Source organism: Peromyscus californicus, unplaced genomic scaffold, assembly GCF_007827085.1.
Source record: "Peromyscus californicus insignis strain IS unplaced genomic scaffold, ASM782708v3 Scaffold_21__1_contigs__length_65335640, whole genome shotgun sequence".
NCBI classification, from domain to species: Eukaryota; Metazoa; Chordata; class Mammalia; order Rodentia; family Cricetidae; genus Peromyscus; species Peromyscus californicus.
This window is the reverse complement of record NW_026294514.1, coordinates 4,634,662-4,660,375: the sequence shown is the minus strand read 5'-3', so window position 1 is coordinate 4,660,375 and position 25,714 is coordinate 4,634,662.

The following is a 25,714-nucleotide window of genomic DNA, read 5'->3' as shown; positions in this document are numbered from 1 at the left end:
CCAACCAAAGCCAATAGAAAAAAAGCTCAGCTACATGATTACAATTAATTGAACCATGAGTTTGTTATAAAAAGAGAAGGACAAAAGAGAAAATAAAATGATGAATCTCAATTAGGCCAACATTTTAATAGCTAAGGAAAATGTGGCCAGAATTTGATTTAACAAAAAACAGGAGGATCTGAAAGAAAAATGTGTCCAATTTCCCCAGGAACCTGCAGACCATCCCAGACAGGGAAAAAGGTAAGCTAAATGCATATCTTCACCTCTCCCTCCTCTCTCCCAATGTCCTAGTCTCACCATCAACTCTGCAGCAGACCACTGCTGTGGCCTAGGTCGGTCTCTTGCGGGCTCCTTAGCTGTCAGTCCAATATCTATGAGTTTCTATGAGGCCAGGTTAGTTGTCTCTGTGGGTTCCCTTGTAATGATCTTGAACCCCCTGACTCCTACAATCCTTCCTCTCTCTCTTCAGCAGGATTCTCAGAGCTTGGCCCACCCAGTGCTTGGCTATGGATCTCTATATCTGCTTCCATCAGTTACTGGGCGAAGACTCTGATGACAACTGGGGTAGTTATCAATATGATTACAGGAGATAGCCAGTTCAGACACCCTCTCCATTATTGCTTGGAGTCATCCTTGTGGATTCCTGGGAGTTTCTTTTGCCAGCTAGACCACTACAATATCTTCTAACTTGCCGTCCTCCCACTGAAGACTTTCTCGTGCTTGTATTGCAGGTGTGTGCGACACTGCCCAGCTCAGGTTCTATTTGTTTCTTAGAAAGACACACTACACTTCAAAGCCTCTGAGAATTTCTGACACACACAGACACACACACGCACACACACACACACAAAACAAATACAAAATAAAGTAAACCTCTTTAACCTTGATTAATCCAGTGTTTCTCTGTTGTTTTTACCAGAATTCCCATTGAACAGATAACAAACATCAGCATTACAATTTTATAATCCATGGATTTCAAAGTAGAATATTCTGGTTTAGTACAATCCCTTTGTTGAAATGATACATTTGACTGTTTAACTTTCCTCACTGATGTATAGTTTTATTATTTAAAGTGTTAATCTGTAGGCCATTAAGAACTCATTTCATACTTTTTTTCTCACAAGAATGGCTAAACAATATGTGACAGATGGCTCTGCATCTCACTAGGAATGTTTCCCTGAGAAGCTCCTCTGTAATCTCCTGAAACCACCTGTTCAAATGTCCAGCTGTCCCTCCTGATCAAGAGTATTATTTAGATTTCAGCAATAAGAAAAATTAAATGTTCAAAGGCAAAATAAGACTGATTTCTCAGTTTGTCAGTCTTAGCGCCTGGCCAACAAAGGTCAGACATCATTATTTTCTAGGATTTATAGTGTTCAGCTCAATTCTTTTTTCAGGGCTGGTGACTGAACTCAGAACATGCTTGAATTTCGGGCAGTGTATCCTAAGATCTTTAGTTCAATATTGAAAGCTCTGTTTCTAATTAAGAGAGTATTACGGTTAAGAATTAAAAGTAGGATTGTTTGGCTTGGCCTGGGAGGAGGGGACTAGACCTACCTGGACTGAGTCTACCAGGTTGACCTCAGTCTGTGGGGAAGGCTTTGCCCTGGAGGAGATGGGAATGGGGGGGGGGCGTTGGGGGGAAGGTGAGGGGGACGGGAGGGGGGAGAACAAGGGAATCCGTGACCGATATGTAGAACTGAATTGTATTGCAAAATAAATTAAAATAAATTTAAAAAAAAAACTGAAAAAAAAAAAAGAAATTGCTTAATTAATTAAAAAAAAGATGATCTCTAAAAAAAAAAAAAAAAAAAAAGTAGTGTTCATATATGTGTGCTTTGAACATCTCTCCCAATCTGCAGTCCTTATTGTTTGGGCTACATTCATGGAGAGATGACTGAATTCTGTGCTAATGATAGTGACTTGCTACATGCTATTACATACTAAGTGTTTATGAATTAAGTCACTGGAATGTGATGATAACCAAGGGTTCTGAATAATTTCTGTGACTGTAGAGAGTCTGTGTGGTATTGACAAAACCTCCCATCATTAGATACTGGGAAGCATTGCTGAGAAGCTCAGTAAATTTCCCAGAATATCTTTCTTTTACTCCTATTTATACATCAATTTTTTGTGGTACCTGAAGATGTCTTATGAATCATCATTTACAGTAGGTAACTAATGCTGTATAATACCCCTTTCCCTCATGTAAAACTCCTAAGCATGACTTGCCTTGAAAACCAAGTTCTCATACAGTCTCCTACATTCATGCATTCTCTTTTCCTTTTTTAATTCTTTGTCCAGAGAATTTCTTTAGGAATGTTGAATTGTAGACATCTCTAACACTTTCTAAACATTGAGTGTGTAAAATTTAAAATATGCCACTTTAATTATTTTGATTCTAAATTTGTCTTAGTCAATTTTAGCATTTTATTTCTTAGTCTCTGGAGACGGAAAAGATTAAGACTGCTCTTCAATTCAACAAACATTTGTTTAAGCTTAATATAAGCCCCTTGTATTCTAACCTCTATCATTCCATAAGCAAGAACTGAATGAGTTCTTCTCAGCTTATTCTTTTAAAATCAGTTTCTATCAATTTTCTCCTGTGATTCCTGTGCCAGGCCTCCCTCTGCCAACGCGATTTTCCAGGTTAATTTTAGAATTTTCAATTATTCTAGCTCATTTCTTTGAGTACCTATGTACTTTGTTAGTCCACATTTGCTATCACTCTGAATGTGCTTGGGTTATGTAACTATAACCTGCGATTTTATCTGAATGGAAGTATACCATTCTTAATGTCTTAAGGCCCTGCAGTCAGTGCTCAGAGATGAGTGCCCCGCGTGTATATGTGTTACTGGCAAGAACTATATTACATCTCCCTAAGGTTATCTGAACATGTCTATGCTGGATGTACAATCTCCTTGTGTAATTATCAGAGTGAGAATTGACTCAGAAGTGATAAAACAAGTGAATCTGTGAAGTATCTCACATTCATACAGTATTGTTCGTAAAAGAAAACATATTCTCACCTCAAAATTAATATTTTAATTTCAATATCTCCAAAAATGTATTAGGACTCTCATAAACATGTGTTGCTTAGCTTTCTATAGCCCTGGCTCCCACACAATCTCTTTCACATAAGTGGGGAGTAAAGATATTTATATTGCCAAGAATTTCAAAGTCTAAAAGAAATTACCAATCGTTTTCTGGATTCTGAATCAAAATACAAATCAAAAATCCAAAAGGGAATTTAGATCTCATAGTTTTGGTTTATTTTTTTGGAAGTGGTTCCTGGCTTGAGACCAGGAACTCAGTGACCTCCTTGTGACTTACCCAGCTGTAATAATAATTCTGTTCACCCAACTGCAGGGAAAGGAACAGGATGGCTGCAGATGCAGTGGCCCGGAGCATGTCTTAAAATCCATTGTCACCAGCAGCAAAGTAAGTCTCAGATCCAAATTCACATACACATTCACATTAAAGACATTCATCTCACTTGGTAACGTGAGCAGGACTGTCAGTTTGCCTAGTACGAATCAAGGGCCAGTTGACAGAAGGAACCAAAGAAAGGGGCCAGAAGTTCTGCTTCTGCTTTTGTGTCTCTGCTGAGAAGTCTCTTCACAGAAGGAGGGGAAAGCAGGAATAATATTTTCTCCTAGCAAAGTGCCAACGGAGTACCCAAAGGTCCATGAAGCAGTGAGACTGCTTCATGAAAGGATGGTCCGTCTGACCACGTTTAAAAACAAGCAGTTGTGAAGAAACATACAGCAGGGCAAAATTCAGAGTGAAGTATGAGTAATATCGTGTATCAAAGGTTTTGCAGAAGATTGACTCTCAATAGCAAATGCTGCTTTCAATGACACTGCACTTAGTGTGATACAAACGAGAACAGATCAAGGTAGGAGGGTAGATAAGAGCAAAATGAGAGGTGTTTGCAGGTTTATTTAAAAAAAAAAACAGAAGTGGAGACACTGAGTAACATAAAACTTTCTCTGAAGCAAGATGCAGAATAGGCATAACCTTCTCCACACAGCTCCAAGGCTGGAGGAGGGGGCAGCCGATAAGGAAGGGAGCATCTTCAGTGATTTGAGTAAGCGCCTCCAGAAAGTCACCAAGAGGGCAGGGATGAACCACAAAAGATTCAAGGTAAAGGTCTGAGCCACCACAGGGGTAAAAGGCGGCAGTGAGACGAAGGGGACTGGTAGGTTTAAACAACAACTGCAAACAAGCTAGATCTCCGGGCTCATTCCAGTCAACCTGAAACTCCGGAGACTGAAGCCGGAAAATTACAGTGAATTCCAGGACTGGACTGTGTGTTTAGTCCAGGTCAGGCTACCTGTAGAGTGAGGTCCTTGCTCAAAAAGCTGGTAAGAAGTAAACAAAAAAGGATAAATTAAATGAAGACAACTTCAAAAGTAATTATACTTTTGAATATAATAAAATTATTATTTTGATAATGAAATGACTTTTTTGTAGTGAAAGAAACAGTTGAAATAAAATCAGTGTTTATTGGCTTACTGGAAATATTATTTCCAAAGTACTTTCTGGCAATAATATTTTTTAAGTTTACAATAAATATTAATTTGGGGAAATATGCTAGGAACACCTAGAATATATGCTTGTTCTGGTTTAATTTATTATGAACATCCATATTAATTTTCACGGTGACCACACATACTTTTTAATATTCTAAAGCTGGTATATAATGGTTCTTTTCCCTCTACATCCTTGCTAGCATTTGCTCTTGTTTCCTTGTTTATAACTGCTTTGACTTGAGTGACTTGGAATCTCAACGTAATTTTGATTTGCATTCCCTGATTTCCCTGTTCAATAAAGATATAAGTATTTATTTATTTATTCACGCACTCATTCATTCATTTGTTCTGTGTGTGTGTGTGTGTGTGTGTAGACAAAATTCTAAACAGTCTTAGTAAATAAGAAACACAGAGCCAAATACAGAGTTTATAGCCAAAGAGATCAGAGCAATAGCCACGACTAGCTTTAGCTTACCACCAGCAGTAGCTTCCACTGAGAGAGAGAGAGACCTCTTCCTGCCTAACCTGCACTTTTATTGCTTTCCTATTCTGCCTTCTCATTGGCTCTAAGCCCAGCCACATGACTTCCTCATCACTGCCTGTCTATTCAGACCTCCAGGTCTCTATGGTTGGTACTGGGATTAAAGGCTCCTCTCACCACACTTGGCTGTGTCCTTGACCACATAGAGTCTGCCTGTCGTGTAATTGGATTAAGTGGATTAAGGGCGTGAGTGACCCCTGCCAGACTTCTGCTTAAAGGCTATTTGACCTCTAATCTCCAGGCAAACTTTATTTATTAACATACAAATAAAATCACATTTCAGCACAAATAAAATATCACCACATGTGTTGTGTGTGTGTGTGTGTGTGTGTGTGTGTGTGTGTGTGTGTGTGTGTGCAGGCCTGGATTTGGTTGTGTTTGGTTGTGGTGTGTTTCTATTTTTTCTTCTTCTTTTTTTTTTGGTTTTTCAAGACAGAGTTTCTCTGTGTAGTTCTGGCTGTCCCAAAATTCACACTTTAATTCTTTTATATTTATCTAGGCAGGACCTGTTGGAGAACCCAGAGCTTCCCAGTCCTAATGAGAACAATGGAATGGATTTGTACAGTTCTGCTTTGTTATGTACTGCAGTTTTGTTATTCTGGTTCTATGGTATAATTTGAAGTGTGGTATTTAGATACTTTCAGCCCTGCTGTTTCTTTTTAAGGTTATTTTATCTATTCAGATTCTTTTAACTATCCATATTAACTTTATATAAATGGGCTTGAAGACAAAAAGCGCATGATCATCTCTATAAATGCAAAGAAAAAAAAGGTCTTTGAGAAAATGAAGCCTACCTCCATGATAAAAGTTCTAGCGTAATTGCAGGGAACACACCTCATCATAATAAATGACACAAATGACAAACTCACAGCCAGCATCATCTTAAATGGGTAAGAACTCCTAGCAATTCCTTAGAAATCAGGAATGAGACAGGAAGGACCACTATCCCAACTTTTCAATATAATGCCAGAAGTGCCGTGCCCAGATCGAGACCCCCAGAGAGACCACCGAAAATGAGCATAGCAGAATGCAAAAGCAAGACTTTATTGGGGAGCAATACAAACCTAGGCAGGGATCCTTTCGAGCACACCCAACACCATGGAGGCTGGAGGAGGTGCCTGCCCCTCTGCAAGCTCAGTTTTTAAAGGCAAAAACCACAAGGTTACATCAGTTAGGGGTGCTAGTATGGATACAATTCTGATTGGCTCGCTTCTAGGGACTTTCCAGAAACCTTATCTTTATCTTGTGGCTAAGGGGGCAGTTGTTTGTCAGCGTTTCTCTTTGGCTGACTGTGGGTTGGAACATTCTGTGGTTAAACAGTCACCATGGAGACCAGAGTTAGGACATTCCATGGTCACACAGTCACCATCACATGATTAACTTGTTATTCTATACTTCATACTTTCAGGTTCCTGGAACTTGGGTCAACTGTGGGAACTCAAAACCTAAACCTGGAATAGAGATTCTTACAAACTGGAGGCCTTATTTTAAAAATGGAGGAGCTTTGGTCTTACAGAAGCACTAGCTAGAGCAATAAGACAAGAGAAGGAAATTAAAGGGATAAAAATAGGAAATGAAGATGTGAAATTATCCCTCCTTGCAGACAATATGTTATTCGTTATTCGTAAGAATTCCCCAAAAATCACACTAACAATTACAGCCAAGTAGCAGTGTATAAAATATATTTACAAAATCAGTAGCTTTTCTGTATACCAACAACATACACACCAAGAGATCATAGACATAATTTATTCACAGTAGATTCAGAAACAAATACAGGCATTAAACTAAGCAAGGAAGTAAAAGACCTTTATGTTGAAAACCATAATATCTGAAAAAAGAGATTGAAGAAGATAGAAGAAAAATCTTCCATGCTCATGGATTGGTAGAATAATATTGTAAAAATGATCATTCTACCAAAAGAAATTTACAAATGTAACATTTTATTAATTCCATGGGAAATCTCATACGTGCATAGAATACATTTTGATCCTATTCATGCCCTGATCCTTTCCATTACTCCCTGTATGCACCCTGTATCTTCTTGCAACTTTATGTTCTCTTGTTTTTAATAATCAACTCAGCACAATTGTGATGTCATATATTCATGGTATGGGGCCATCCAATGAGGCCTAGACACTTTACTAGGGCCCTCATCCACCAAGAAAATCAACTATCCTTCCCTCAGAAGCCATCAACTGTCAATGTCTCCTCAGTTAGAAATTTAATGCAGAAACAATAGAAATTTTTTTTAAGAGAAGTACAAACATCTTCAGATTTTATAATTTCTGGGAAGATTCCATTAAGTAAAATGGGTTGAAATATAACTCTCTCCTTGAACTCATTCACTATCTCTGGATCTTACCCACTTTCAGACCTCTATTAGGGTTTGGGTGTGATACAAACACCCCATTTAGTGCTGAGTACTCAACAGTCTCTGGTTCTCTTCACATTGACCAGTTATGGGTTTCTGTATGATCATCTGCTGTAAGATGCGTCTCTGATGAGGGTTGAGAAATACAGTGTTCTATGGGTTATTGTTTTAATACATAGTAGTGGGGTCTCCTCTAGAGCCTATGACCTATTTGTCCATGGGTTCTTGGTCCTATTAACTATGTCAGACATTAGCTTCATCTTATGGAGTAGGAGTTAGATCCAACCAGCTAGTGGTTGGTTATGTCTATAACATTTGTGTTGCTAATGCTCGATTGGTCCCCAGAGTTCCCAGCTTGCTATGAACAATGAATTTCTCCAGTGGTAGCATGCACAGTACCTTCTAGCACTAGGAGTAAAGCTTTGAGGTCAGTGACCTTCTTATCTTTTCATGTTCATGACTCATATAGTGTTCTCTAGAACAATAGGCTACTATTACCTGCGTGTGGATGGTAACCAAGATCACCTGCATGTAATGTTTGGTCATCTATGGAGCCCCAGTGAACAACAACTCAAAATGTGGCATTCCAGGTAGGGGTTTTGCTAGCATGTGATAGCCAGTTGGGGTGTTGCCTCACACTGTTTTGGGGTAAGTCCATTTAACCCCTTTTTTATGCCAACATTTTAGAATGCCAAATTTTTCTTACCTATAAATTATTTACTCTTATTTTAAAGTCACTTTAGGGATATCAAGATGATTAAACAAATAAAGTTACTTACCAAGCAAGTCTAAACATCCGATTCTGATCTCTGGAACCCACATGAAGATAGGCGAGAACCAGCTCCTCTGACCTCCATATGTACTGCCATGGTGTTTGTGCCCTCCTCCCCAACATGATGCATACATCCACATTATAATTATATCATATTATCTTTATATTATATATTAAATTGTAGTTTTGTAAATTTTACATATAAAATTGTAGTTTTAAATGGATTGATTAGCTTATATATAATTTATAATAAATCAATACATTAAAACTACAATTTTATACTTAAATATATTTTATGCTTGAATATTTTGACATAACATGAATATATGTACAAGGTACTCAGAAAAACATCTTATTGTTCAAAGATATGCAAATAAGATATGGGATTTGTACTTTTCTAAATGTGTTTTCTTCAGATTTTCACTCATAAAATGAAGGCTACTCTGCTTCTGTGCACTGGGTGGTTTTCTTCTATGCTGCTTGACTCTTGTCAAAAGTCTCCTGCCCTCTGAGTCATGCTTTCTCATTCATTATATCGCAGGTTTCATTTAAACTTGTTTTTGCCCTTTTTTGTGTTTACACTAAAGTATGGGCTTCTCTTTATTTTATACTTGGCAACTTGACCTACTTTGCTGCTGAAATTCAAGCTCTTATAGAATTAGCTTATTTCATTTCTTATTTGTCTGTCTTATTTATTAGCGCAATTTTTTCCTTATACCTATGCCTCAAAAAATGTATTACTCCCTTGGATACATTTTTCTTTGGAGGGGTCGTATCTTCATTTTATTTTTTTCTTTTATTGAAAATATTTTTTATTACATAATATAAGCTGATTACAGTCTCCTCTCCCTCAACTCCTCCCAGTTCCTCCAAATTTCCTTCCCCATCTGTATCCATCCTAAATCTGTTTCTCATTAGAAAACTAACAGGCTCCCAAGGGATAATAATAAAGTAAAATATAGAAAGACAAAGCAAAAACTAACAAATCAAAATAGGAGAAAAGAGATAGAAGGAACAAAGCCTAAGAAAAGACATAAGATACACATATAAACTTAGAGATCCACTCATTTGCACACTCAGGAATCCCACAAAAATACTAAAATGGAAGCCATAATATACATACACACACACACACACACACACACACACACACACACATATATATACATATATATATATATATATATATATATATATATATATATATATATAAGCTTTAAGGTAAAATGTAGAAAAATATTTTAAATACAAATATTAAATTAAAATAAAAAATAAGATTTTTTTTTAAATTCCCAGGCACACTATTGTAAGTGATGACCAGAGATGACCTTGAGTTCATTTTCTGTTGACTATGTATGGCTGATAACACAGCTTACCCTTGACAGTAATTTGTTTCTCCAATAAGACTCCCGTGTAGAAAACTAAATCTTCATGTGCTAGTGGTTATCAGTTGGTGATGGCTTCTAAGTTAGGGCTAGGGATTTTTTTCCCACTTTCCCTTTCAGTTCTAGAGCCTGATCTTGTGCAGACCTTTGCAGACTCTGTGTATGCTGCCCCAGTCCTTGTGAGCTTATACCTTTGTCCATCCTGCTTTATTTAGAATGCCCTGTTTTCTTGGTGTACCTCAACCCCTCAGTGTCATACACTCTTTCCACTTCCTCTTCTGCAGAATTCCCTGATCCCTAAAAGAAGGGATGTGATGGAGACATCCTGTTTAACTTCTCCCTGTTCAGTGAAGGGTGAACATGTGGTCTTCTGCAACAGTGCCTTACAGAAAGGCTGTAAAGAACAACCAATAAATAGCCTTGGCAGCAGCCTGGGTTGTTTGGGGTTTCCATGGGACCCCTTTGGAAAATGACTCAATTAGATGTAACTGATTCCAGGTACTAGAAGCTTCATTTGGTGACAAGAGATGTCCACTAGGGGCTGTGTCTCCACTGTTATTTGGATTATCAGTTAGATCACATTGATATTTGCATATATTTTAGGAAGTTTCTGTTCTATGGGGTTCCGTACTACCCCTGAAATGGTCCTTAATTTTAGCCATGTCTCTTTGTATTCTCTACCTCATCTTCCTGTTCCCTGCACCTCCCTGCTAGATCCTTCCATTCTGGTGCCCCATCCCTCATCCATCTACACCCATCTTCTCTTCCCTAGGGAAATCTCTCTGTTACCCCTAGTCTCTTACTCTATGCTTAACCTCTGTGGTTCAATGGGTTATAACTTGCTTATCATTGACTTAACACCTAACATCCACATATAAGTGAATGCATACCATATTTGTCTTTCTGGGTCTGGTTACCTATTTTAGAATAAATTTTTCTAGCTTCCTCTATTTACATGTTATTTTATGGTTTCATTTTTCATGGCTGAGTGATACTCTGTATGCAAATGTACCACATTTTCTTTATATATTCGTCTGTTGAGTGAAATATAGATTGTTTCAAATCTCTGCCTATTATGATTTATGTATGTCCTGAACCTCTGTTTCCAAATAACCACTCTGAGGCTTATAGTAATTGTAAATGCTCAGCCAATAGCTCAGGCTTGTTACTAACTAGCTAGTTAATTTAATACTTAAATTAACCCATAATTCTTATTTATGTTTAGCCATATGGCTTGGTACCTTTTTTCAGTATGGCATTCTCATCTTGCTTCTCTGCATTTGCCAGTGACTCTCTGACGCTGCCCTTCCTCTTCCCAGAATTCTCCTAGTCTGGATCTCATGCTCAATCTCTTCCTGCCCAGCTATTGATCAATCAGCTTTTTATTAGCAAATGAGAGTAATGCATATTTATAGTGTAGAAATAATTGTTCCACAGCATTTCCTTCTTTTTTTTCTAATTAAAGAGGAAGGTTTTAACCTTAATATAGTTAACAAAAGTTATTAAGTAAGAATTACAGTAACAATATCCAATCCATTTCCGCTTGGTAAAATTAGAGAAAATACTACCTTGGAGATTCTAAAGTTTTATATCTAATTTAGTTTTTATTATAAGTAAGGAAAACTATAATTATAACTATGTAGTCTTCAACTCTGTTAAAGACCCCAGAAGGATGAAATGTTACCTAATGGCAGGGACATCAGGCTTCGGTAATGGACAGTTACTGAAGTTCCTCTGTAACATTGAGACATCCAACTTTGGCCTACAGGCCTAGTATATCTGACAGACTTACCTGTGAAGCAGAGAATTCTGAGGGACCGTTCTACCTTGTCTTGGCAAAGTTTGGCAGTCACCTATTTTGTATCCTCCTACAGATCCAGTTTAGAAAATAACTGTCAGCAGTTGAGGCAAGGGCAGTTTCTTTGCTCACATGACTAGCTTTTGCCATAAAGAAAACAAACTCCATATAGAGTTTCTTTGATGACTGTCATTTTCACTGAAGTAGACTGGTGCTGCCAGGGACAATCTGCTCTCACTGTTATAAAAAGTCTAAGTTATTAAAACATTTTAAATGCCTTATTCTGCAGGCCATTGAAGTATTTGAAGACTATCTATCTACCTGAAATATATCTTTGTATACCCAGAAAATCTAACTAACATGATTATAAGTCTGACTATTATACATGACTATAAATTTGTGTTTCTAATTACACATTACATTTTTAATTGAGCTGCATAACCACAATACCTTAAACAAGAGTAGAAATATACATACAGTATAACAGAAATAACTTTCAAATTGTATCAATAAACTAAAATCCATACCAATGTAAACTATCCTGAGATTAATAGCTGTTTTTTTGGATTAAAGTAGATTCAATAATCTATCCTTTTATCCCATTTCTATACCGCCCCTTTTTCTCTTTAGCATGAGATCCATGAATCTAATCTCCTTTGTTCCACTTTCTTCCTGATCATTATTAACAACAACTTGTAACCAACCCCCCTAATCAATGACAGACAATATAACCAATATTTTGGGAATGTGGGTGTGGTTCTCTAGACTACTTCCTGCTAATTGGGGGCAATGGTAATTTTTGAGGGACCCTGAGAAAATTTAGGACAATGGCTAAGTCTTGACTGGAGTAATCTGTGAGGTTGGATCATCTCAGTCAGCAGCCCTGAAGCTGTTCTGGATGTAGAACTCAGAGAAAACTGTAACGGAGGCATTTTGAAATGCTGGATCACCCAAGCAAGAAAGAACAGTAGCCTCATGTCTTTGAGTCATAGTAAAAAGCTTGGGGACCCAGAAATGGTTTTGAGTTAAAAGCATTAACATTCTTTCTAGAGGGCTGAATATATAGACTGGACAGATGTTTTTAGCACGGTGAAGAGCATTTTTAAGTCTATACTTAGAAAACAACCAAAGGAAATTGAAAATCTTGAGCTTATGATTATGATAATAGGAGTCAGTGCTTACCAATAGCACAGAAAGGGAACTAAATCTGAAACATTTATTTTTGGTTTTTTGAGACAGGGCTTCTCTGTGTAGCTTTGCACCTTTCCTGGGACTCACTCTGTAGCCCAAGCTGGCCTCAAACTCACAGAGATCTGCCTGTCTCTGCCTCCCGAATACTAGGATTAAAGGCATGCGCCACCACCATCTGGCTGAAATTACAAATCTTGAGATAGAATTTATGATATAGTCTTAAGAATTTTTTGAGAGTGTTATGCCCAGATCTCGAGGATTCTAAAAAGACTACCATGGAGACCAAATCTCATATGTAAAAGCAAAGAGTCTTTATTTTTAAGCTCAGAACTTGGACTTTGTCTGACACAGCAGTGAGAGCAGAGAGCCAAGAGCCCAGGCAGAGTGGGGTTTTTATCATAGCAGAGGCTGGGGAGAGAAGATTTCCAGGGTTCAGGACACTGATTGGCTGACATTTGTCTAGAGGTATAGGGAGTATTTGGAATGTCAGTTATTTCCTCTTAGATAAAGGCCCCACTGGGTGGGGTCAGCTTATGGCTTTTCCTGGATCCAGGTGCTGCCTGCCAGAAGCTGTGTCTGGGCCTCTAAGCCTGTCATGGCAGCTGTGTGGTCAAGCTATTTTACCATCCCCACATCCCCCCCTTCACAAGTACCAATGACATAACTCAATCATGAGTTCTACCTGTCCAGGGATTCAAGGGTATTGGGACCTAAGAACCATTAGCTAACAGATTTTTCTAGGGCAGCGACATCTGTATCTATTACCATTCTTAAAGCCCTGTAGCTCTGATCTCTGTGTACAACCAGATTATGATCTTACATAATACCTCTTTGATTCTGCACAAAGCAGGTCAAGTGTCTTATCTTATTGCAGAACCATTTCAGTTAATAATCTTATCAACCGACGAATCTGGACCTATTTTCCTGGTATGTCAATGGACATTAGAGTTGGCCATCTTATCTTGCCCCTGTGCCAGGGAGATTTCTTTTGACCCAGCATTTCAACATGTTTTGGACAGGGAACATGGGACAATGTAGTCTCTTCTGGAACTGCTTCAAGCTGACATTGGGGCACCATTGTCAGGGCCCCAAAAGGCTGAAAGGCTAACCAAAGGCTGGGCAATGGGGCATCTGTCAGAAGCATGTGGCTAGCAAACCCAACTGTAGAGACAGGGAACAATCATGTTGGCTGGGCTGGTCCATGTCAGCTTTTAGCAAGTCCAGAGCTCATAGTCCTCCAGAGCAATGTAGTCGGCAACTGAAGCTTGAAGGTGTCTTCCATCCAAGTGGAAACCTGTTGAGACAAATTTAGAATAGGAACAGAAGTTAAAATTTATGAACTTATTTGGAACTTTTAGGCCCATATTCTTAGTAATTGGGAAGAGCTGGAGTCCTGAGACCAGGAGAGAAAAAAATATCAGGAATAGACAAGTGGGGAAAATTTAAGTTATACTTACCTGACGTCCTTCCAACCCATGTGAAGTGGAATCAGGCTTAATTACTCTTTAAATCCTCTGAGGCCTACACAAACTATCTTACAAAATGACATAAAAGTTTTAGATACATTAATATTACCAATCTGTACTGATATCCATATCATAGACAAAGCAGGTGATAGGTATCTGTAAAACAGCAGAAGTAAAATCATACCTTTGAGTCCTAGCAAAAACTACAGATTTGGGCTAAAAGCATGTACATTTTCCTTCTGTCCAGAGATCCAGGTATAAATTGGACAGAGTTTTTTTGGCCTGATGAGAAGCATTTTTAAGTTTATATTTAGATGACAACCAAAATAAATTTCAAATGTCGAGCTTGTGATTGAACAGTAAGAAGTCATTGCTCTACCAGGTTATCAGAACTCTATTAAATGTTAAGCTCTGAACTGTTGTATCATAGAAGGAGAGAGCAATCTGAAACATTTCTCATAATCTAAATCATTTATTTATATCTTTACAACTTGCATTTATATCTTAAATCATTCTGAGATCCTCAAAGCTTAAAAGCTTTCATATCCTTAGACCTTTCTTAGACCCATATTTAAACCTTTATAACTTGTTTAAACTTTTATCTTAGAACATTTTCTTAAAAATGAGCTAACAAGCTGGCTATAGCCTTGTGAAAGGATCTGGTTGTCTGATGTTGCCAAACTGACAAAGTTATAGCTAGCCTAGCTGTCAGTACTATGAGAGATGTGAGAGGGATAAATTACATCTGAGTGCAGACCAAGCAGCTTCCAAAGAGAAATTTGGTCAGAAACAGGTAGAGGGAAATAGCAGCTAAAGAACTTGACTCTAGAATTTGAAATCAATTATGTGGGTGGTAGAAGCCAGCAGAAACAAATGATCCGTACATACTTTAGGAGAGTCAGATCAGCAGCTATGTTCAGCGTGGGGTAACTAAAATGGTTGGATTATATAGAGGACAGCTTGGGGAAGGGCTTCTCAGCCCTTGGGTTAGAGAAGTTTAGGGTAGGAGGTGAGGGGTATGCTAGCCAGGAGGGCCCTGTAACAGAAAGGGACTGAGGGGTACAGGGAAAACTTGGTGTCCAGTGTCCATTTTGATATGTTAGTGGGCACTTCAGTCATTTGTCCCAGGTTTGAGACCTAAATGGTTATCAAATTTAAAAATAAGAGAGAGCGGACTATCAGTGCCCTTTTCCTCTAGGTTGCTAAAACCATGTGGGTACACTCATTCTATTCCAGAAGGGATTTTACAACCTGAAATTTAATTGCACTGTTGAAGATTTAGACTCTCAGAGGGAATGAGATATTCACAATCTACTGTACCTTCAATTATGGATATTCATTTGGCAGTCCTATTTGTAGTGAATTTGTAGTGAATTTTTTCACTGAACATTGGGATCCTAAGTTGCCTAGCTTCTGGATTGGCTATTCCCCATTTATAAATGTTATTTTAAAAATAATAGTGGTGCTGTTACCAGGCGAAAAGGTCATGAGACATGACAAAACCCAGTATCAGAGCTTTATTGGGGGAAGGGCACAGAAGAGAGTAACCAGGCCTGGGGAAGACACACATTCGGGAAGAGAGAGATAGTAGGGGAGGAGAGAAGAGAGAGAAAGAGTCTGTGTCCAGCTTTTTAAGGATTGCTGTGTACATGTGCAGGTGGACTTTCGGAAATACGCCATGCATGTGCTGATTGCGTGACCACACTGCAGCTATTTGCACAATCACACAGCACACTGATGTTGTAAGATGACATAAGACCCGCTACTTAGCTACTGAACTGTGCATGTGCGATCATGCCGCTGGAGGAGTGGCAGAATCCTAACAATAAACACACCAGTAACTGCCACAAAGCATTGTCATCAGTGGAGTCTTAGCAATGTTTCTTCACATAAGGAAGTCCATGTTTTTGCCTTCAATTCATTGCTATTGAATTTGTAACAAATGGGAACAACACAGTTCTGGCATGTTTTCAAGATGTTTGCACCTTTAACCAGTATTTCTCAATCTGTTTTTCACTATCATGTTCCTACTATGAAATTCTATTTTAATTTACCTACTTAAAATATATTACCTACTTAATTAAATAAAGGAAATATTAATTAACAAAAGACCTTGTCAGATATAGTTCAACTTTGTGGAGCCATAAATCACTGAGAGATCTTAAGACATTTTGCTTTTCCCTTTCCTTATTGCAAATCAATTTTGCCCTCTTGAGGGCAATAGTGTTCCCACAGGGAATGTATGTTGGGCATGATTCAGTCTTCCTATATTCATTTAATGCCATTTCTGAAGCTTTACACATATTGCTTCTTCATTAACACTCATTTTCTATCTTTTAATTCATATAGTATAGTTCCAGGCTTGGGACACAATTCTAATTCCCCCTTTCTTGTGAAGTCACTTATGATAAAAAAAAATTAAAATTTTACTTTTATAGCTTACTTAAACATCTTTAAAGGATTTATTTCACCAACTGTATCTAATGTTAAGGGATTGTTTAATTGCGAATATCAAACTAGACTATGTAAATACAGCACACATGATGGACACATGCTAACCAAGCCAAAGTGGTAGTAATTACCTTTATATTTTCCTGTTCGTAATAAGTGTTATTATGGCTGGGCGGTGGTGGCGCACGCCTTTAATCCCAGCACTCGGGAGGCAGAGCCAAGCGGATCTCTGTGAGTTCGAGGCCAGCCTGGGCTACCAAGTGAGTTCCAGGAGAGGCTACACAGAGAAACCCTGTCTCGAAAAACCAAAATAAATAAATAAATAAATAAGTGCTATTATATTACACATTTAAGCTCTTTAATGACTTTTCAGTTACTTCTAGAAAATAGCTGCTTAATTAATATCATTAAGACTAGAGAAATGACTCAATGGATAACAGCACTGACTGCTCTTCCAGAGTCCCAATGCCCATATGGTAAGGCAGAACCATCTGTCATTTGAGAAGTAGGTTATCACACTACCGCTGCTGATGTCCTTAAACACCAAGCTCACATGTGGTACACAGACCTACATAGAGGTAAAACACCCACACACATAAAATACAATTAAAATTAAATTTAAATTATTCAATGGCGTGGTCATTAATGTGCTTGTTGTCTAGTTATTTCATAATCACATCAAGAATCTTGGAGTCTAGAACTGCACAAAATGAAAGAAAGGCACAGATAAGACCAACCTTTAACTTTAAAATGGTGGCCATGAAACTTCAAGTGCTATGCCATGCAGAGAGCTTAGTGGTGCTGCAGAAGAATGCCAGGAGGGAGATAAGTGTTTCAGAAAAAGAAAGACTACATTACTGCTCAGGCTTAGAGCAGGCTCTACTGCCTTGAGATGGTTTGACTATATAGCCATGAGTTTTTCTCATTCCGGCATAATCTGTTAACTAATATTGAACTCTTTCCATCTTTCCCAGGTCTAGTTTCACTTGATTTTTTATATACGCTTCCTCATTTTTGTACCTATTGACATCCTATTTTTATGCATAACAACTGGGCTGACAAATTGATTTTTCCCAACTTTAATCTAAGCTTACATAAAATAGAAATATGTTTTAGGTATTGTCTTTATGATTAATGTATTTGTGCTGGGAATGCAAGTTATATATTCATAAATGCTTTGAATGAAATATTAGCTTTAAAGAATTAAGTTAAGAAAACAATGCACAACTTTTCAAAATTTTTATACTCATAGAATTGATTGATTCTCTACTTTAAAGCCTTCTACAAGCCGGGCGGTGGTGGCGCAGCCGGGCGGTGGTGGCGCACGTCTTTAATCCCAGCACTGGGGAGGCAGAGCCAGGCGGATCTCTGTGAGTTCGAGGCCAGCCTGGGATACCAAGTGAGTTCCAGGAGAGGCGCAAAGCTACACAGAGAAACCCTGTCTCGAAAAACCAAAAAAACAAAACAAAACAAAACAAAAAAAAAAAAAAAAAGCCTTCTACAAAGCTTTTGTATGTACATAAATTCACTTAAATTAGAAATATTTAGTCATACAATTCAGTTGTATTTGAACCAAATATGTAATTGTTGATAACTTAAAGTCATTGTCAAACATAGTCTATGTGAAAGAATTGATATTTTGATTTTGAGATGAATTTAATTAGTAATAATTGTGCTTATGATACAATTCAACAAAAATAACATGAATATAAAAGGAGGCCAATCTGATGCACATGGCAGCCATCTAACTAAAATCTATATTTGAATTCACAAATATTTATATTTAAGTTTCGTTATTCAAATATCTTCTTTCTCCAGATACCAGGAAATTATGTTTATCAATCAAGAAGCAATGAGAAATTCATACTTCTCATTCTAATTAGAATTTACAGTCTAAGGAGAGTATTAGGGAACACATGCATTTACAGGATAGTCTTTTAATATTCCTTAGACTGGCCTTAAATCCCTGAAAATACTCCTGGGTCAGCCTTGACTGGCACTAGGCTTGTAAGTATGAGTTACCACACTCAGCTTTTATTTCATTTTCCCAATTAAAAAAAGTTGGTCTTGGAATTATGGAATGATGGAGAATGAGAAATATTTCAAAGTAGCTTAAAAGCAGAACTAAAACACCACAATATAATTTCTTTTCTGTGCATCTTTCAGACATCCTCCCTTCTTTCTCTTGTTTCTATCAGCAATATTTGCCACTGCTTTTGTCATCAGAAATATCTCATTCTTTCCAGTTCCAATTATAAACTCATTCAATTCTCCAAGTTAGGACATACATCTGTAAATTAAGCTCATTATGAACAGAGAAAGTAGCAGTTTTATTTAAATGAGTCAACAGAGAGCTGTAGTTTAAGGCTGATATTTATGAGAACATAATTAGCCAGGATTAGGCGGCAGATATTACACATCTCCAGTTCCTCAGGAAATATCACATTCAGCTCTCCAGAAACCAAGAAATATATATGGACTATGAGAACTATCATGCAATGGTTAATAACTCACCATACATTGCACTAAGAATTGTAGAGCACAGAAAAACGAACACCAGGACTCCATATTCAAATCACTACACTCTTGACAAGGAACAAGAACATAAGGAGCTTAAAGAGCTCATAATGGACAAATAGGAGAGAAATGGGTGCTGTTAAAAAAACTGAAATTATGATAGACAGGCAGATATGATAGAAAGAAACAGAGAATTGATATAAACATGATTATATCAGATACAATTTATGAAAGGAGGTGTACTGTGGGATGTTCTGTATGTTAAATGTGTTGTTCTGATTGGTTAATAAATAAAACATTGATTGTCCAGTAGCCAGGCAGGAAGTATAGGCAGGACAAGGAGAGAGGAGAATTCTGGGAAGTGGAAGGCTGAGGCAGAGACACACTGCCAGCTGCTGCCATGACAAGCAAGATGTAAGGTAAGCCACAAGTCACGTGGCAACTTATAGACTAATAGAAATGGGTTAATTTAAGATATAAGAACAGCTAGCAAGAAGCCTGAGCCATTAGGCCAAACAGTTTAAATAATATAAGCATCTGTGTGTTTATTTTATAAGTGGGCTGTTGGACTGCCAGGGCTTGGTGGGACTCGAAGAGAAAACTCAAGCTACAGAAGTGCATTTTTTTCTTAAAGTTTAAAGAATGTTTAATTTAGGAAAGGGGATAGTCTAAGTTAATGGGACAGTAGAAAAGGACACAGGAAGAAAGAAGAAAGGAGACAGAATTTAAGTAAGTGATTGTTATCTCCTTCCTTTTGTCTATCAAGAAGAATTCTAGATATTTCTCTCTAGTTTCCAGATTTGCAACCATCAGCCTACTTAGCTCATGCATCTTGCTATGAAGCAGGTATAATTTGCAGGAAAGTTGATAGAAAACATGGAACAGTCCAGTCCCATGGGGGCTCCACAGCCACTAGTCTACAGTTCATGGGCCTCCACTAGTGTGGCTGGTCATCTCTGCACGTCTTCCCATCATGATCTCAATGTTCCCCATCTACAGAATCCTTCCTCTCTCTCATTGATTGGATTCCCGGAGCTCAGCCTGGCGCCTGGCCATGGATCTCTGCAACTGCCTCCATCATTCACTAGACAAAGGCTCTATGATGACGGTTAGGGTATTCACTAGACCGGTCACCAGAGTAGACCAGTCCAGGCATCCTCTGGACCACTACCAGCACTCCAAGGTGGGGTCATCTGGATATGGAAGATGGTTGTTTGGCTCAAACTGTTTGGGGGGCACCCAGGCAGGGGGATCGGGATCCGTCCCTGTTGCATGGGTAGGCTTTTGGGAGCCCGGTGCCTGTGGTGTGATGCCTTGCGCAGCCTTGGTACAGTGGGGAGAGGCTTAGACCTGCCTAGGCTCAGTGTGCAGGGCTCTGCTGACTCCCCATGGGAGACCTCGATTTGGGAAATGTGGGGATGTGGGGTGGCTTGGGAGGGAGGGCTGGAGAGTGGGAGGAGGGAGGAGGTGGGATCTGTGGGTGGTATGTAGGGTGAGTAGAAAATTTCTTAATAAAGAAAAATGAAAAAAAAGAGAAAAGAAAACATGGAACAATGTACTTGAAATCATATTACTTACTAGAATGAAGAGTAAATGTTCAATCAAAGAAAAGAAGGTGAAGATGGGGAAAACCCACATGAAGTCTGTGTTTACCATCTGCAGAAAGGTGGAGTGTAAGACCAGAATCTTCAAGTAAGTTTCATCCATAATGAAATATTAAGAAAGAAAATGTGAAAGTAATTTAAACATTTTTTATAACTCTCAGGTTAATAAATTTTGTTGATGTGCTTAAAATATTTAATGATTATTTCCAGGAGCTATTCTTCCCAAGTTCCTAGGAAGAAATTACACATTACACAAAATTGTAATATGTATGTTCATGTGTTATGACATTTATTGCAACGAGCCTCTACTTACTTTCAAGTCATAACAAAATGATTTTATCAATTAAATGTGTTCTTTGACAATTGCAAATGTGTACGCAACACATGCTGATCACTCTTCCCCTACACCCTTTCTTACTTCCTGTCTACCCCTATGTCCCTCCTCTTTTTTCTTATTAATTTCTTCCTAACTCAAGTTTAAACCGATTGTACTTATGTAATCATAGATTTATATCTATCCATTGAGGCCTGGTGAGTTCAGCAGTGGGTGCACAACTTAAAAATAATGATTCTTCCTCACTCAGAATCAATCAATAGCAGTTCAGCAATAAGAGGTGTATTTCCAGATCCTCACCATTTCTATGATTGATTGTTTGCAGGGCCAGTCTTGGGGGCTTAGTGCAGATAACTGCAATTGTTGAACTTTCATGATTGTGTTGGACGTATGGAGGCTATATGATGGCATTTTGTAGTTTTTAACTCTATCTTCTAGTTCTTACGTACTCTCTACCTCATCTACCAAGCTGTGTCCTGAGTCTCAGAGGGCTGGTGTAAATGTCTTGTTTAGGGCAGAGTCCACTACTGCTACTTATTCTTAACATTCTGAAGAGCCTGAAAAGTCTTCTCTGATTAAGGTTGAGAGTAGCTTCTGTCTACATGTATAAACATAGAAATTTAGAAGGCCGCTTGATGCTATATCAGTTGAGTTAAACAACAGTAATTAGTTCTACGTGTGGGCATATGATCTCTCCAAGCATGGATTCTTAACTGGGATTATGGTACCATCCATGAACCCTTTGCCATTGAGTGGACCTCAGATCCAGTGATTAGTTGATTACCTCCACAATAGTTAAACTGAGCAGGTAAGAGTTTGGTTCATAGGGCTCACAGGTGGGTAAGGACATTTCCCCCCAACAATCTGCACAGCATCTTCCAGCATTATGAAGTTTGTTACCATGCAGGAAGAATAGCTTTAGACACACTAAAGTAGACCAGGGAGTTGGGAGTGAGACAGGAGGCCTCAACCCTGCACAAAGAACTTCAAGAAACTAAGAGATAATCTTCCCCAGGGAAAAGCACACTAATTGGTTATCCAATACCAAACGGCTAATCCGGAAAACGTCTGTACAAGTAGCATTATACAGACTGAGCAGGGTATATTTACATATTCCAGAATATATATATATGTATATACATAGGCACATATGCATGTAACAACAAATAATGAAAAAAAGAGTCCATAAATTTGAAAGAACAAGGAAGAGAAAGTGGTGACTGTGAGGGAGGAAAGGGAAGAAATAAATTATGTAATTACATTATAATCCCCCAAATAAAAGAATTTTTAAAAAGAAGTACCCATCTGTTTTCCAGCTGGTATTTTCTGCATCTTGAGATTGAGATATGTGGTGTCTTCAGTGAGAGCGTCTTATCTTCCAGTTCTGCTGGGCAACCAAGCCTTCCTGACCAAATCCTGCAGAGGTATTCCTCAGCTGGTATGTGAAATTTTGTTTAGTAAACCAGTGTTTCTAGGAGCAGCCTTGTCTAGCTCTACAGAATAGCTCTCTTCCACTACCAACCTCCGCCTTTTTGTACGTTTTAAAATTTAGATTATAGAATAGTAGGTTTCTTTATGGACTTTCTACAGTGTCTTCATTTTGGTTAGGCATTCGCCCTCTCCCATTTTCTCCCAAACCCTTTACCTTCCTCCCTGTCAAACGTTTCCACCCTAGTATTCTCACTCTTTACTCTCCTCTTCTATTCTGCTATCCCAAGTCCCTTAAAACACCTCCTCTCCCCAGGTTCTTTCCAAGTTTCCACAGCTGATCCACAAGAAACAGTATTATGGGGAGCCTCCAGAGATGACTCCTGGGACACAGTTTATAGCCAACTGAAGCAGCTAGTTACACTTCATAGTCAAGAGCAGAGAGAAATAAATATGTGCAAGCTTAGTGCTCGGTTACTTTTCTCTACTTTTACACCGTCCAGAGAACCAGGCCAAGAAGTGGTATGCTACATTTTCAGGCTGAAGCTTCCCATACCAATTAAAGCAAGGGAGAGAATCCTCCACACACAGGCCAACCTGATCCTGAAATACCTTTTAATGACTCTTTCCATGTGATTTTTAGATTGTATCAAGTTCACAATTAAAATATCATACACTCATTGACTAAGAAAATTTTCCACGATTACACAGCAATTAGCACCAAAGATAAATTTAAAAAAAAAGAAAAAATTTCCCCACTAGTTCTCTTACTTAAATATTTAGTGGGTGAAAGATGCAAGAATGCACACACACACACACACACACACACACACACACACACACACACACACACACACAAGTTTCTATGTCATGCAAGCTTGAGGAAAACAGGAAGTGGGAAGCTGGAGAAATTCCCTAGCAGTTAAGAGCACATAATGCTCTTGTGGAGGACCTGTTTGGTTCTCAGTACTCATTACCCAAATAAAGTCAACACACTCTTCTTGATTCCATGGACACCAGCGTGTTCTCATTCTCTCTCTCTCTCTCTCTCTCTCTCTCTCTCTCTCTCTCTCTCTCTCTCTCTCTCTCACACACACACACACACACACACACACATACACACACACACAATTTTTATGGAATAATAAAACTAAGATTAAAGAAACAGAGAAGAAAAGACAATAACAAGATTTCTAAATTTATTTCAAAGTAGTATTTTCATCTAGAATTTCCATTTACCATTCCAGCTTTCCCATATCTTTATCTCATGGGAAGAAATATCGGGTAATCTTTTATCACTCAATCTCATTGTTCGTATCTACACCAGATTTGGAAGGTGTCACAGTTTGAAATTAAATCCTAGAAAAGAGAAGAAGCCAGAGACACAGGAGGGAAAGAGGAAGACAGCTGTGTCAAGTTAGAAGAGTGAACATTTTGTGATATTCTCTCAAAATACACCGCCTTGACGGAAATTTTTGTTTTCTCCCAATACACAAAATAGAGAACTCTCTTTAGCCACCTATTATGATTTCAACCAGGAAAATTTAAGAAGACTGAAAAGAAAGAAAAAAAAAAACAAACAAAAGAAAATACTGTCCCTAAAAAAATATATCTGAATAAATCAAGGGTTTTTCTGAAAATAATAATTCACAGATTACTGCCATTTCATTACTGGCTTAAATAAGCAAGATCTGTGGAAGGAAATAATAAAAGGCGTTAAGATATATTGACCTCTGTCTCCCTGAGGGCTGTCGCTGCCAGGACGTGCAGCTCATCTCATGCCACTCGTCCGAACTTTCCATTGTCCTCTTTCACGGGCGCTCATTGTTGCTTGTGTATTGTTGGTGTCTGTCTCCCTGTGCCAACCCCAGCACACTGGATGATATTTACTGTACAAATGGCAATGCGGGGCACTCGTCTATTAGATTTAATCACTTTAAAAGGCTTGGAAATGACTGCCAAGCACCATAATAAGAACTTTAAACATTCCGCTGGGCTTTGTCTCACAATTTCATGTTACTTATGTTAATACTCAGTAATTCAGAAAGTCAATCATTGAACTTTACAGAGAACAAAGACAGTCTCTGTCTTTCAAGGATTTCATTATTCAAGAAAATATTAAAAAGGGAAGTCAGTGAGTAGAGTGCCTATGGCAAATACTAAAATTTGCTAATCCTTAATCGTACTTCCATCTAGTGCTTCTGAAGACATAGTACCCACAACAGAAACCATCACACTGGATATCTACCTGCTCTCATCTGAGCATTTCTCCAGTGTGATCTGGACAAAGAAGAAAGAATATAATGACAGATTCATTTTTTTCACTATCTGTTCTTTGAAGTTTCTCATCAATTTTTCAGAGTATTTTTGCACATTAATGTGTCACTCTAGAGTATTAGTGTCACTAATTTAAGAAAAATAAAATCGTTACCTTTCAGGCTCTCTCAGTATTGTTTCTTGGCCCTTTGGCTAAGACCCATGTAACCCTCTCTCTAGCACCAGGCTGTGGTAACTCTTATTTGAGTCACTCATATATGAATTGGCTGTGACTTTGAAAGTGGCTGGTCTAGCAATCTTCAGCTGTTGTATTTTAAATTACCCAGGTTTTCAGGGAAAGGTGGGAAACATGTACAGTCATTAATTTTTTAATTGAATTAATAGGACAGCTTTCCCACAAAGAATGACAAGTGGGCTTCGGTGGATTACCACCTTACTATGGTTTCAAATATCATGCATTACTGTCCATGGGAGATGTTTGTGTAAAATATCCACCTGACCAGGAAGAACATGGCAGCTATCTCAAAGCAAGAACCATCTTCTGTGGCTAATCTCATGAAATAAAGGCATTTAGGGGCAGCCACAGCCATAATTTTTTTAAAGAAAAAGGTATCTGATTGCCATAGTAAATGAATTTTCAGGATTATAGATGAAGATATCACCTATTCTTTATTTGTTTCCTGAATTAGTTTCCTACATGCTGTCACAATGGGTAGAAAACAATGACTTAAAACATACAGGTTAATTATCCTTTGGTTCTGAGGTCAGAGGTCTTAGTATCAAAGTCTGACCTGAGCTTTGTTGCCTTTGGGGAATTTTTCTGCACCCTTGCTTTCAAAGAACCCCTGGCCCATTGCCTTTCCCAGCTTTACATGCTTCCAGCATCCTTGGTTCATGACTTTGCAGCTCCAACTTCTGCCTCCTTTTCCACTTGTCGTGTTCCAACCTGTTAATTCTTCTTAGTAAGACCACAGTGATGACATTATGAGTACAGATTATCCGAGTAGCTCGGCGTGATCTCCACACTTTAAGGATTGTAAT